This window comes from Anabrus simplex, chromosome 10 (assembly GCF_040414725.1).
Source record: "Anabrus simplex isolate iqAnaSimp1 chromosome 10, ASM4041472v1, whole genome shotgun sequence".
Lineage (NCBI taxonomy): Eukaryota > Metazoa > Arthropoda > Insecta > Orthoptera > Tettigoniidae > Anabrus > Anabrus simplex.
The window spans coordinates 53,360,254-53,372,583 of NC_090274.1; the positions used below are offsets into that span (position 1 = coordinate 53,360,254).

At 40.6% G+C, this 12,330-nt stretch overlaps 1 long non-coding RNA gene across 3 annotated transcripts in view; it reads right to left on the reverse strand.

The window, feature by feature from the left end:
* The window catches only part of LOC136881762 (uncharacterized), a 60,582-nt gene that overhangs the window by 9,945 nt on the left and 38,307 nt on the right, over positions 1-12,330 (reverse strand). The window lies entirely within an intron of this gene.

Consider the following 12,330-nt stretch of genomic DNA (forward strand, 5'->3'; position numbering starts at 1 on the left):
CGGATTTTCCGAAAACAAAAAAAAGAGTTTCTTTATTTTTAAAGGAGATTCCCAGTACCAATTTTCACGTCTTTAAAATGACAAGTTTTTGAGATATAGATATACTTATTTTAAAAATTCACCCCCCTTTTCGCCCCCTTAGCGAAAGAATATCCAAAAATACTTCCTTAGCGAGCAGCTACAATGTAATATAAATGTATCCCCAATGTTTCATTACTTTATGTCCAGTAGTTTTGGCTTGGCGATAATGAGTCAGTCAGTTAGGACATGTTATTTTATATATCTACTAGCGAATGTACCCGTGCTTCGCTACGGTATTCTACACTGTATTCGAATATCGAAGTAAATAGTGTACATGCAGTAAATAAGATTGTTTTAAAATTGCATGTCTCTTAGCGTTATCCGAGAAAGAGCATGGGGAGGTCCCCGTACGTTGTTTCCAATGTAAGGTGTTTGTTACGGATTTGTGATATAACGTTTAGTTAAAATGGCAGCGCCCCTTTCCTACATCCAGACAGATTACAGTTGAGGAGTTTCTATTATAATGGCAGGCAATTACCCTACTATCACTCGAAATTGAGTTGTGCAGTTATCATTATAATGCCAGGCCCATTTTCCTACTGCCAGTCTCACCAAGTTGGTGAGTTTCCATCAAAATAGCAGGCCACTATGCCTAATGCCAGTCACATTTTAGATGAGGACATTTCTTTATAATGGTGGACACCCTTGCCTACTGCCAAACACAATCGGGTAGGGGAGTTTTAAACAAAACTGCATGCTCACTTGCCTTCTGCAAGTCAAATCGAGAAGGGAACTATTCATTACAATTGTAGGCCTTCCTTACTAATGACAGTTACACAGGAGTTGGAGAAGGAACCCTTTCCTACTGCCAGTCAAAGTCGGTGTGGGGAGTACTGATTACAATAGCAGACCTACCCTTTCTCGATCGCTAAAAATCGACATCAGTGAATATATATAGATCGACATATGAAAGTATATGCGTGTTTACAATATTGAAGACCTTCATTTAGAGATTAACTGCTACTAAACGTACGTCATATCGACAAAGGATTATACCATAAGACACGCCGGATTTAGTGGCCTAAATGGCTGGTCCTATGATATGTCATTTATTCTTGGGTCAGATCGAGTTAGAAACGTGAAACAGGGTAAAGGTTTTGTAAGATTATCTCACATTACATTACTTTTCGGATAATTATGTGACAGCTACATACATAGCATTTGGGTCACATATGGCTACTGGGTGGGCCAATTTTCGTGAAGAGTTTGATGATTCTGTATTTCATATAAGTAATTGAAAGTATGAATTATGCATGTGAAAATTCCAAATTGACTTAACATCGATTAATAGAGAAAAATCAAACGTAAAATGGATACAGATACGGCAAAAATTCATAAGACCAAGGTTGTAGATCATTACAAATTGAACGGAGATTGTGCAATCCGTTATGTGATAGGAATTTCCGAAGGTCTGCACCATCATTAAAATTGCCTGCATATTTCGATATTCTTCGGGGATAAAAGTGAAAAATTTAATGATATAGGATGTTTTCCGTTCGTTACAGGCTAAAACGTATAATTTTGTCAAATTTCAATTATCTTCTTTTTCTTCTGGCAGATTATGCCGCAATCTGGATTTTGGGCGAGGCGGGTAAAAATTAGGACTTTCAGGAAACTAAACCAAAAATTATGGAGATGGTCATTATTACCCCTTAAACGGAAAGCTGTACGAAAATTTCGCCAAAATAGTCAGTGTAGAGGCACACAGTCGTTACGATTTGATTTTTATAGATAAGGAATCTGCTCCATGTAAAACACCTTTTGGGCTATGTCCGCTGGACTTAACCTGCAAAAGTGACCATTCATGATATCTCCCTTATTAATCCTCCGGACGAAAATATGCACATGAAAAAAAAGTTTAGAGGTGGAATTCCATCACGTTTGGTCGATTTCCAGTCAGGTTGGTCTTGTTCTGTATATATTGTGGAAGAGTAAAATCACCATTTCGTTTCCCTATAAACTGCCAGTCCATTCCGGAACATGAAATGTTATTTACATTTAAAACCTACCTTTGGACAGTTGGATGCTAAATATAAATTTTGGTTCGAATGTCTTCAGTAGTTTTCAAGTTGTAAGGAATACGCTTTACACGCACCCGCTCGTGAGTCAAATCCGATGGGACTTGTACAGAAAAACGGTCCGTTAATGATATCTCCATTATTAATCCTCGTATTGAAATGATGCACATGAGAAAAAAGGTTTAGAAATTAATTTCTACCAAGGTAGGTAGATTTCCATTAAGTTTGGTTGTGTATATTTTGTGGAAGTGCAAAATCACTGTTTCGGTTTCGTGTAAACCCCCAGTCAGTTCACGGATTTAGAAACAATATTTGCCCTAAAACCTATCAAGGACAGGTGTATTTTAAATATGAGTCTTGGTGGAAATACATCCAGTAGTTTGTAGCACTCGCGTACATACGGCGTAATTAAGGAAGAAAATAATACAGTTAAGAAAGTTGAAAGTAATAGAAAATGGGTTATAACTGAGGACAGCCGGATAACGACAAATGTGTAAATGCCAAGTGAATGTATTGGAAAATCAAATGCCCCTCAATAAATTATGCTAGTGTGAGTTATGGATATAATAAAGCGGTAACAGAGGAGAAATTTAGGTCCAGTGATTCTTAGGTAAACAAATAATAAGAAGATGACTAATGGTGTTATTACTTAATCTATTCGAGGGCGGTTATAACATCCAACGATATTCCGCCAATATCCCGCAGATAGGCCGATTGACGCCTCTCTTGCCTTCTACCCAAGGAACAACCATGAATTTAAAAGCATGATGAGGAAAATGGCAATACGTTACTTCCCTGCTGGCAGAGACGTTGCCATGGTAACCTGTACGTTCGTTGTCGGTCTGTCGGTCACTCAATGCAGAGCATGATACCAGCGGAAAATTGTAAATTTCTCCGTCATGTGAAGAGTAAGGTAAATTATGAACATAACGAAAGTTGTTTATAATGAAGAGACGTTTCACGTACGGTAAACTAAGTTTACAGAAAATCAATAGTATAAGAGAAAATGGAGGAAAACCATTCTGGTTTTCCTATAAACCCCCCGTCTATTCAAAGATTTTAAAATGACATGCATATCGAAACCTTCCCCGGGATGAGTTTACTCTAAATATGAAGTTTGGTTGAGATCTATCCAGCCGTTTCGAAGTGATGGTGGAAAAGCCATTCAGGTTTTCCTATAAACCCCCCATCTATTCAAAGATTTTAAATGATATGCATATCGAAACCTTCCCCAGGATGAGTGTACTCTAAATATGAAGTTTGTTTGTGATCTATCCAGCCGTTTCGACGTGATGGTGGAAAAACCATTCTGGTTTTCCTATAAACCCCCGTGTATTCAAAGATTTTAAAATGATATGCATATCGAAACCTTTCCCGGGATGAGTATACTGTAAATATGAAGTTTGATTGAGATCTATCCAGCCGTTTCGACGTGATGGTGGAAAAACCATTCTGGTTTTCCTATAAACCCCCAGTGTATTCAAAGATTTTAAAACAATATGCATATCGAAACCTTCCCCGGGATGAGTATACTCTAAATATGAAGTTTGGTTGAGATCTATCCGGCCGTTTCAACGTGATGGTGGAACAGACAAACAGACAGACAAACAGACAAACAAACAGACACAAAACGTAAAAACCACTGATTCGGTCTTGAGTTGACCTAAAACGGATAAATATCTGAAAAATTGGCAAAACAAAAGAAATTACAGACAGCGGACCCCCTACAATTTTATTTATATAGACTAGCTGTTACCTATGGCTTCGCTCGCGAGGATTTCGTAAGTTGATAAAAATTAATACTGTTCCTCGGTACTGCACTAAGACATTATCTGAAAATCCCTCAAGTATAAAAACTTGCCAGAAAATTGCATTTCATTTCCCCCAGAACCTCTTTGTAAACCACGTTTGTGACATTGCCTTTTGGGGTTAAGATGACCAGGCTACTAGCAGAGCTAAATCTGGAACATGCGACATGGAACTCTACATGTGAGAAACAGTCCTCTTTTAAGTCAAAAAAAAGAAAGGATTTCTTTATTTCTAAAGGAGATTCCAAATACCAATTTTGACGTCCGTAACATCTTAGTTTTTGAGATATAAATATCCTCATAAAGAGAATTCAACTCCTTTTTCACTTATCTTCAATCTCCATCTTAAGGCGATTTTCCGAAAAATAAGTATGTTTCTTTATTTTTAAAGGAGACTACAAATACCAATTTTCACGTCTGTAACACGTTAAGTTTATAAGATATACTGTAGATGTACTCATTTTAAAAACTGCCTCACTCCTTGACTGAGTGGACAGCGTTGAGGCCTTCGGTTCACAGGGTTCTAGGTTCGATTCCGGGCTGGGTCTGGGATTTTAATCGTGTGTGATTAATTCATCTGGCTCGGGGACAAGTTGTTTGTGTGGCCTGTACAGATCAAGTCCTTAGTCTTACGACTTATATCGAGGCAGGCTTTCAAGATGGTATGAAGATGTCTGTAGTATTTATTGGTTTGACAGCAGCCTATGACACAGTATGGAGAGAGGGCCTTCTTTTAAAATACTTAAGAGTGATCCCCTGCAGAACTCTAGACCAATTAATAAATAACATGCTATGTGATAGATATTTCCAAGTTATCCTGGGCAAGGAAATCAGTAAGCAAAGAACTTTGAAAAATGGTCTTTAACAGGGCTCTGTACTCGCACCAATCCTTTTCAATCTATATATTGCAGACATCCCTCATACTGTAAGCAGGAAATTTGCTTATGCAGATGATCTAGTCATTGCCATCAGTAGAAAATGCATAGAGGAAACTGAAAGAATATTGACAGACAATCTTTCAGTCCTATGGCAGTATTACCACAAGTGGCGACTCACACCAAGCCCAAGTAAAACAGAATATTCATGTTTTCATCTTCATAACAAACAGGCAAATCGACAACTGAAAATCTATTTTAATGAAAATCTAGTTAAATATAATCCTACTCCAAAGTATTTGGGTGTCACACTTGACAGATCCCTAACTTATCAACAACACCTGAATAATACACTGACTGACAGAGCAAATGCAACACCAAGAAGGAGTGGTCAGAACTTTATGCCAATTGCAGGCTAGACTGACGTCACTGAGGTATGCTCATGATGTGAAATGCGCCGCTGTGCTGCGCACGTAGCGAACGATAAATGGGACACGGCGTTGGCGAATGGCCCACTTCGTACAGTGATTTCTCAGCCGACAGTCATTGTAGAACGTGTTGTCGTGTGCCACAGGACACGTGTATAGCTAAGAATGCCAGGCCGCCGTCAACGGAGGCATTTCCAGCAGACAGACGACTTTACGAGGGGTATGGTGATCGGGCTGAGAAGGGCAGGTTGGTCGCTTCGTCAAATCGCAGCTGATACCCATAGGGATGTGTCCACGGTGCAGCGCCTGTGGCAAAGATGGCTGGCGCAGGGACATGTGGCAGTGCGAGGGGTCCAGGCGCAGCCCGAGTGACGTCAGCACGCGAGGATTGGCGCATCCGCTGCCAAGCGGTGGCAGCCCCGCACGCCACGTCAACCGCCATTCTTCAGCATGTGCAAGACACCCTGGCTGTTCCAATATCGACCAGAACAATTTCCCGTCGATTGGTTGAAGGAGGCCTGCACTCCCGGCGTCCGCTCAGAAGACTACCATTGACTCCACAGCATAGACGTGCACGCCTGGCATGGTGCCGGGCTACAGCGACTTGGATGAGGGAATGGCGGAACGTCGTGTTCTCCGATGAGTCATGCTTCTGTTCTGTCAGTGATAGTCACCGCAGACGAGTGTGGCGTCGGCGTGGAGAAAGGTCAAATCCGGCAGTAACTGTGGAGCGCCCTACCGCTAGACAAGGCGGCATCATGGTTTGGGGCGCTATTGCGTATGATTCCACGTCACCTCTAGTGCGTATTCAAGGCATGTTAAATGCCCACCGCTACGTGCAGCATGTGCTGCGGCCGGTGGCACTCCCGTACCTTCAGGGGCTGCCCAATGGTCTGTTTCAGCAGGATAATGCCCGCCCACACACTGCTCGCATCTCCCAACAGGCTCTACGAGGTGTACAGATGCTTCCGTGGCCAGCGTACTCTCCGGATCTCTCACCAATCGAACACGTGTGGGATCTCATTGGACGCCGTTTGCAAACTCTGCCCCAGCCTCGTACGGACGACCAACTGTGGCAAATGGTTGACAGAGAATGAAGAACCATCCCTCAGGACACCATCCGCACTCTTATTGACTCTGTACCTCGACGCGTTTCTGCGTGCATCGCCGCTCGCGGTGGTCCTACATCCTACTGAGTCGATGCCGTGCGCATTGTGTAACCTGCATATCGGTTTGAAATAAACATCAATTATTCTTCCGTGCCGACTCTGTTTTTTCCCCAACTTTCATCCCTTTTGAACCACTCCTCCTTGGTGTTGCATTTGCTCTGTCAGTCAGTGTACAACAGCCAAAATCCATTCCAGGAACAACATCCTTCAAAAGCTGTGTGGTACTACATGGGGATCAACAGCTGCAACACTTCGTTGCTCTGCACTGGGACTAGTATATAGTACAGCAGAATATTGTGCTCCAGTCTGGCTGAACAGCAACAATACCAGCAAACTTGACATCCAGCTCAATACTACAATGCGTACAATTACAGGTTGTCTAAAAACTACACCAACATTTTGGCTCCCAACTTTAAGTCACATTCATCCACCTGCACTGAGAAGATAGGATGCTTTGTTACGTGAATATAAGAAAATATTGGATCACCCAGACCTTCCAATTCATGACTACATTCCAAGTGCAATATCTGGCAGGTTAAAATCCAGACATCCAGTGATTAAATCTGCTGTTTGAACTTTTCAATACAGGCTTCAATATAAATGATCATTGGGAAAAAAATTGGATTCAACATGCACCACCAGACATTATAACTGTTTTAAATACCCAAACTAAACCAGCTGGTTTTAATCTGCCTCGACGTACGTGGAAAACTGCCTACAGGATTCGTACAAACCATGGAGTATGTAACGACTTCCTCTACAAATGGAACAAAATTCCTGATCCATCTTGTGTTTGTGGAGCGACTCCCCAGACCATCCAACACATTGTGCAGCAGTGTAGTATTATGTCATATTCGGGAGATCTGAAGGACTTCCTATCGTTGACTCCAGATGCTGTTAACTGGATAGACAAATTGACTCTCACTATATAAGTGCATACACTGTCAATGTATACTCTGTTTCATGTCTAATAGTAATAAGGCCATAGTTTTTTAGTATATGATTTATATATTGTTGTATATTCCAATGTGTTGCCATACGCTAAATAAATAATAAATAATAATACAGGTTTTTGCCTTTCTGTCCTTTCGCTCCCCTTTTGTCTACTCACCGGTCCAGCTCCGAACTGTTTTAGTTCGTTCCAGTCCATCCGCGGCAATTTGTGAAGAGAGGTAAGTGAGGTAAGTATCTGCGCGTATATGTCGTGTATTGTGTTTATGTGTTATGGTAGCAGGGTAGGGGGTGGTAGAACGCCCTAGCATTTTTTGAGGCCTCGATTCACTTGCACTTATTTTTTAGGCTCTTTGTACAATGGGTTCGCCACTCCCAAAGGCATTTTATTACCTTCTGCCATGTTCAAATTACGCCGCCCCTAACATGGAGTCAGACGCCTTTTGTAGCCGCTCCTCAGGAGTACAGACGCTACAGATTTGCCCCTTCCGCTATCTCCACCGTACCGAAGTTCATCTTCTCCACCGTAGATGCCATTGAGGTCTTCACCCATAACCCAGGGCAAGGGCTCTCCATATTTATGACCCCTGGAGAGAGGGTGTCCCAGTATTTTAAAGCCCCCCGGACTTGGGCTACCTGTTGGTCCGCGGGTTGTATTGGGTATTTCCACCATCCCTATGTACTGTAGGGATCGCCTATCCGCCACCCGGGGACGCGTTCTGTAGGGGTCAGGTTCCCCTGGTTACTTACTGGATGTTAACCCCACCCACAAAGGCTGAGACTGAAAACTACTGGATATATATCTACCAACATATTTAGAATCCACGTGTCCTTGAGTAGGTTTTAGGGCCAAGATTGTTTCTAAATCCCTGAATTTACTGGGGGTTTATACGAAACCGAAACCATGATTTTGTCCTCCTACAAAGTATACACAACCAAACTGAATGGAAATCTATCTACCTGCCTTAATGGAAATCAATTCCTAAACATATTTTCTCATGTGCATCATTTTGATATGAGGATTAATAAGGGAGATATCATTAACGGACCGTTTTTCAGTCTAACTTCGAGCGGACTTAGCCTAAAAGCGGGTCCGTGTAAAGCATACAGTATTTCTTATAACTGCAAAACTACTGGAAATATGTTAACCAAACTTCATATCAACCATCCCCCTGTCCAAAGGTAGCTTTTAAGGTCCACAGCATTTCAAATACCTGGAGTGGACTGGGAGTTTTTAGGAAACTGAAACTGTGATTTTACTCTCCCACAAAATATACCAGACCAATCTGGATGGGAATTAACCAACCTTGATGGAAATCCATTCTTAAAACTTTTTTCCTCATGTGCAATTTTTTGATAGGATGATTAATAAGTGAGATATCATTAACGGACGGGTTTACAGGCTAAGTCCAGTGGACATAAACCAAAAAATGTTGTATGTACGTGGAGCAGATTCCTTATCTATATAAATAAAATCGTAATGACCGTGCGTCTGTACATTGACTATTTTAGCAAAATTTTCATTCAGTTATCTGTTTCAGGTGTAACAATGACCATCTGCATATTTTTAACTTTGGTCTGTATTTGTCTGTTTGTCTGTCTGAGTTTTTATAACTTGAAAACTACTGGATATATTTCTCCCAAACTTCATAGTTAGAATCCACCTGTCCTCTTGTAGGTTTTAGGGCCAATATTGTTTCTAAATCCCTGAAATGAATGGGGGTTTATACGAAACCAAAACAATTATTTTGCACTCCCACAAAATATACACAACCAAATGCCTTCATGGAAATCAATTTCTAAACTTTTTTCTCATGTGCATCATTTCGATACGAGGATTAATAGGGGAGATATCATTAACGGACCCTTCCTCAGTCTAACTTCGAGCAGACTTCTTTAAGGTTTTTTGTTGATTTGTCTGTTTGTCCGTTTGTTGAGTTCTTATAACTGGGAAGCTACTCTATATATTTTTATCAAACTTTATATCTGTCCTTGGATAGCTATTAGGATCAATATTATTATTATTTCTAAATCCTGGATTGGTTTGGGGGTTAACAGGAAGTCAAAACAGTGATTTTACCCTCCCACAAAATATACATGACCAACATCAATGAAAAACTACCAGCCTTCATGGAAATCAATTTCTAAAAAGTGTTTTCTCACGAGCAATTTTTCGATAGGAGGACAACTAGAGAGATATCATTAATGGATTGTTTTACAGGCTGTCATGTCACTTCAAGTTGGGAAATGGTTTAACTAAAGAGCCATTTTACTCTTTCGATAGAACAGATAATAAGGGAGGTTATCATCAACGATTGGTTTCACGAGTCTTCAGCCACAATGCCACTCCCGGTTTGAGAAGAACAACAATACGTAACGAAGAAATTCCCGTGTGAAGAACGGGTGTACATGCTAGTAAGAAAATAAAAATTACTGTTTATATCAAGTGCAGTATAAATCAATCCAGAATATCTTAAAAAGGCTTTTTTTTTTTTCATTTCATGATTATAGTGCTTTGTTTTAAATACTGTACCCCAATCAACACTTTGCTGGGTATTGGAGGAGAGCTTTGTTATCAAAGTGAACATCAATGCAACCTCCCTTCCCTGCAAAGTGTGTCCGCAGTCTTGCTTCACTGTGATGTGTGCTTGGTATGAAGAATTTGTAAACATTCTCGGAATGAATACGCTGGCAACGCACCGAAAATGTGCGAACGCAATGTTAGTGATTAAATGCTTGAAGAGTAAAGTGGACTGTCCAGCTATACTAGGGTGGATACCACTTCATGTGCCAAGCAGACGAACAAGGCAGATATGTACGTTCCACCTGCCCAAATGTAGGACGGTTGCACATGAAAATTCTTGGTTCATGCAAGCCCTTAGGACCATAAATCAGCTGGAAGGGTCACTTGACATTTTTTGCCACCCTTCTACTGCAGTTCGGAAAGTTCTTCTCAAGGGTGAAACGTGATAATTTAGTAAATTATGTAAACAATCTGTAGAAAACATGTGAAGATGTATATCTGTTTGCGTATATTTGTATATATATTATTTAATTTTTAAATTAATTTAATTATTTAATTTTATTTTTTAATTTAAATTTCTATTACATCATCTGTAATTGGGACATCCTGTAGGTGATAAATAAATATATATTCTATTGGTACGTAAACTGCCTGCATTTACGTCACGCTAGCTTTGCCACACTGGACTAGCCTCAACGAGCGTCCAGCTGAGCACCTCTGGTCTAGATGTTCAGTGGACTATTTTAAATTGAAATGTGGTTGTCACTTTATTTTAATTAGACATCAAGATTTTAAGCCAACATATAATATCATGGACTATATACGTAAACCACTGTTTGTAAATATTCTCTCGCTAATTGTATTCTTCTCTTACGGGACTTTCACAGTCCCATTTGACTTCTTTAAACAGAAAAAAATTTATAAAATGAAATGGCGTATGGCTTTTAGTGCCACGAGTGTCCGAGGACATGTTCAGCTCGCCAGGTGCAGGTCCTTTGATCTGACTCCTGTAGGCGACCTGTGCATCATGATGAGGATGAAATGATGATGAAGACGACACATACACCCAGCACCCAACAGAAATTTTACCATTATGTGTTTAGAGAGCAATGTTTCATTCTTGGTTGTCTTTTTAATCTTGTTTTGATGGACTGAATATGATCACTACATTGATTGAAGCTAGTTCTAAAACCTTTGAATGAGTTAATGCTAATTAATGTATTGATTAGGTGGGATTAAAACTTTTATTTTTTGTAAATACAGTAGACATTACCGAATCTGTCCACTGGTTGCAACAGGGCTCAATGACGTTGAGTATAGTGTTCATGAGGAACTCCAAGGTCTATCTGATGATAGAAGTACACAGTGTACAGACATCATTGCATACAAAAACAATGATGGATCTCCATTCATTATCACGAATTCCAAGGACCCCGAAGCAGATGGAGGAATCAAAGGAATGGACTACCTCAAGGCAGTGTACTGGCTCCTATTCTTTTCAACATCTACACTAATGACCAGCCATTACCAGAAAATAATAAAAGCTTCATCTATGCCGATGACCTTGCACTTACTACTCAAACTGATACCTTTGATGAAGCAGAGATCTCTTTAACTGCTGCATTAGAAGAGCTAGGTAGCTATTATGAGATAAACCAACTCAAACCAAATCCAGCTAAGACTCAAATTTGTGAGTTCCATCTGCAACATGCACAGGCCTCTCAGAAACTCAAAGTACTATGGAAGGGGAACTTACTGGAACACTGCTTTACACCAAAGTATCTGGGAGTTATGCTGGATCGCACATTAACATATAAGAAACATTGCCAAAAGCTGAAACAAAAGATAGCTGCCAGAAACAACATTCTACGAACGTTATCAGGAACAAGTTGGGGAACACAACCACAAACAATTAGAACATCTGCTCTAGCTCTATGCTATTCTGCAGGAGAATATGCCTCCCCGGTTTGGTACAGGTCAGCTCATACGAAGCAGGTAGACATCTCTTTAAATGAAAGCTGCAGGATCATTACTGGATGCTTGAAACCTACACCCATTGAGAAGGTCCAACTTTTAGATGGTATTGCTCCTGGTGAGATTTGTAGGGAGGTAGCAGATAACAAAGAAAGGCTCCAGTCATCTTCTTCAGAAGCACATTCTCTCTATGGATACCACCCAGCCACACAGAGGCTAAAATCCAGAAAAAGTTTTCTCCGCACATCAGTTAACCTTGAGGGGAAAGCAGAGAATGCTAGAGTCACAATGTGGAAAGAAAGAATCCACCACCTTTCCAACTGGATAGAGCCGAAGGAAAGTCTTCCATGCGGACACCAGGAGAAGTGGACAGTATGGAAAGCCCTTAACAGACTCCGTACGGAAGTCGGCAGAACAAAAGTAAATTTGCGGAAGTGGGGCTTCTCAAGTGATTCATCACTTTGTGATTGCGGAGAGGAGCAGACGATCCAACATCTATGTC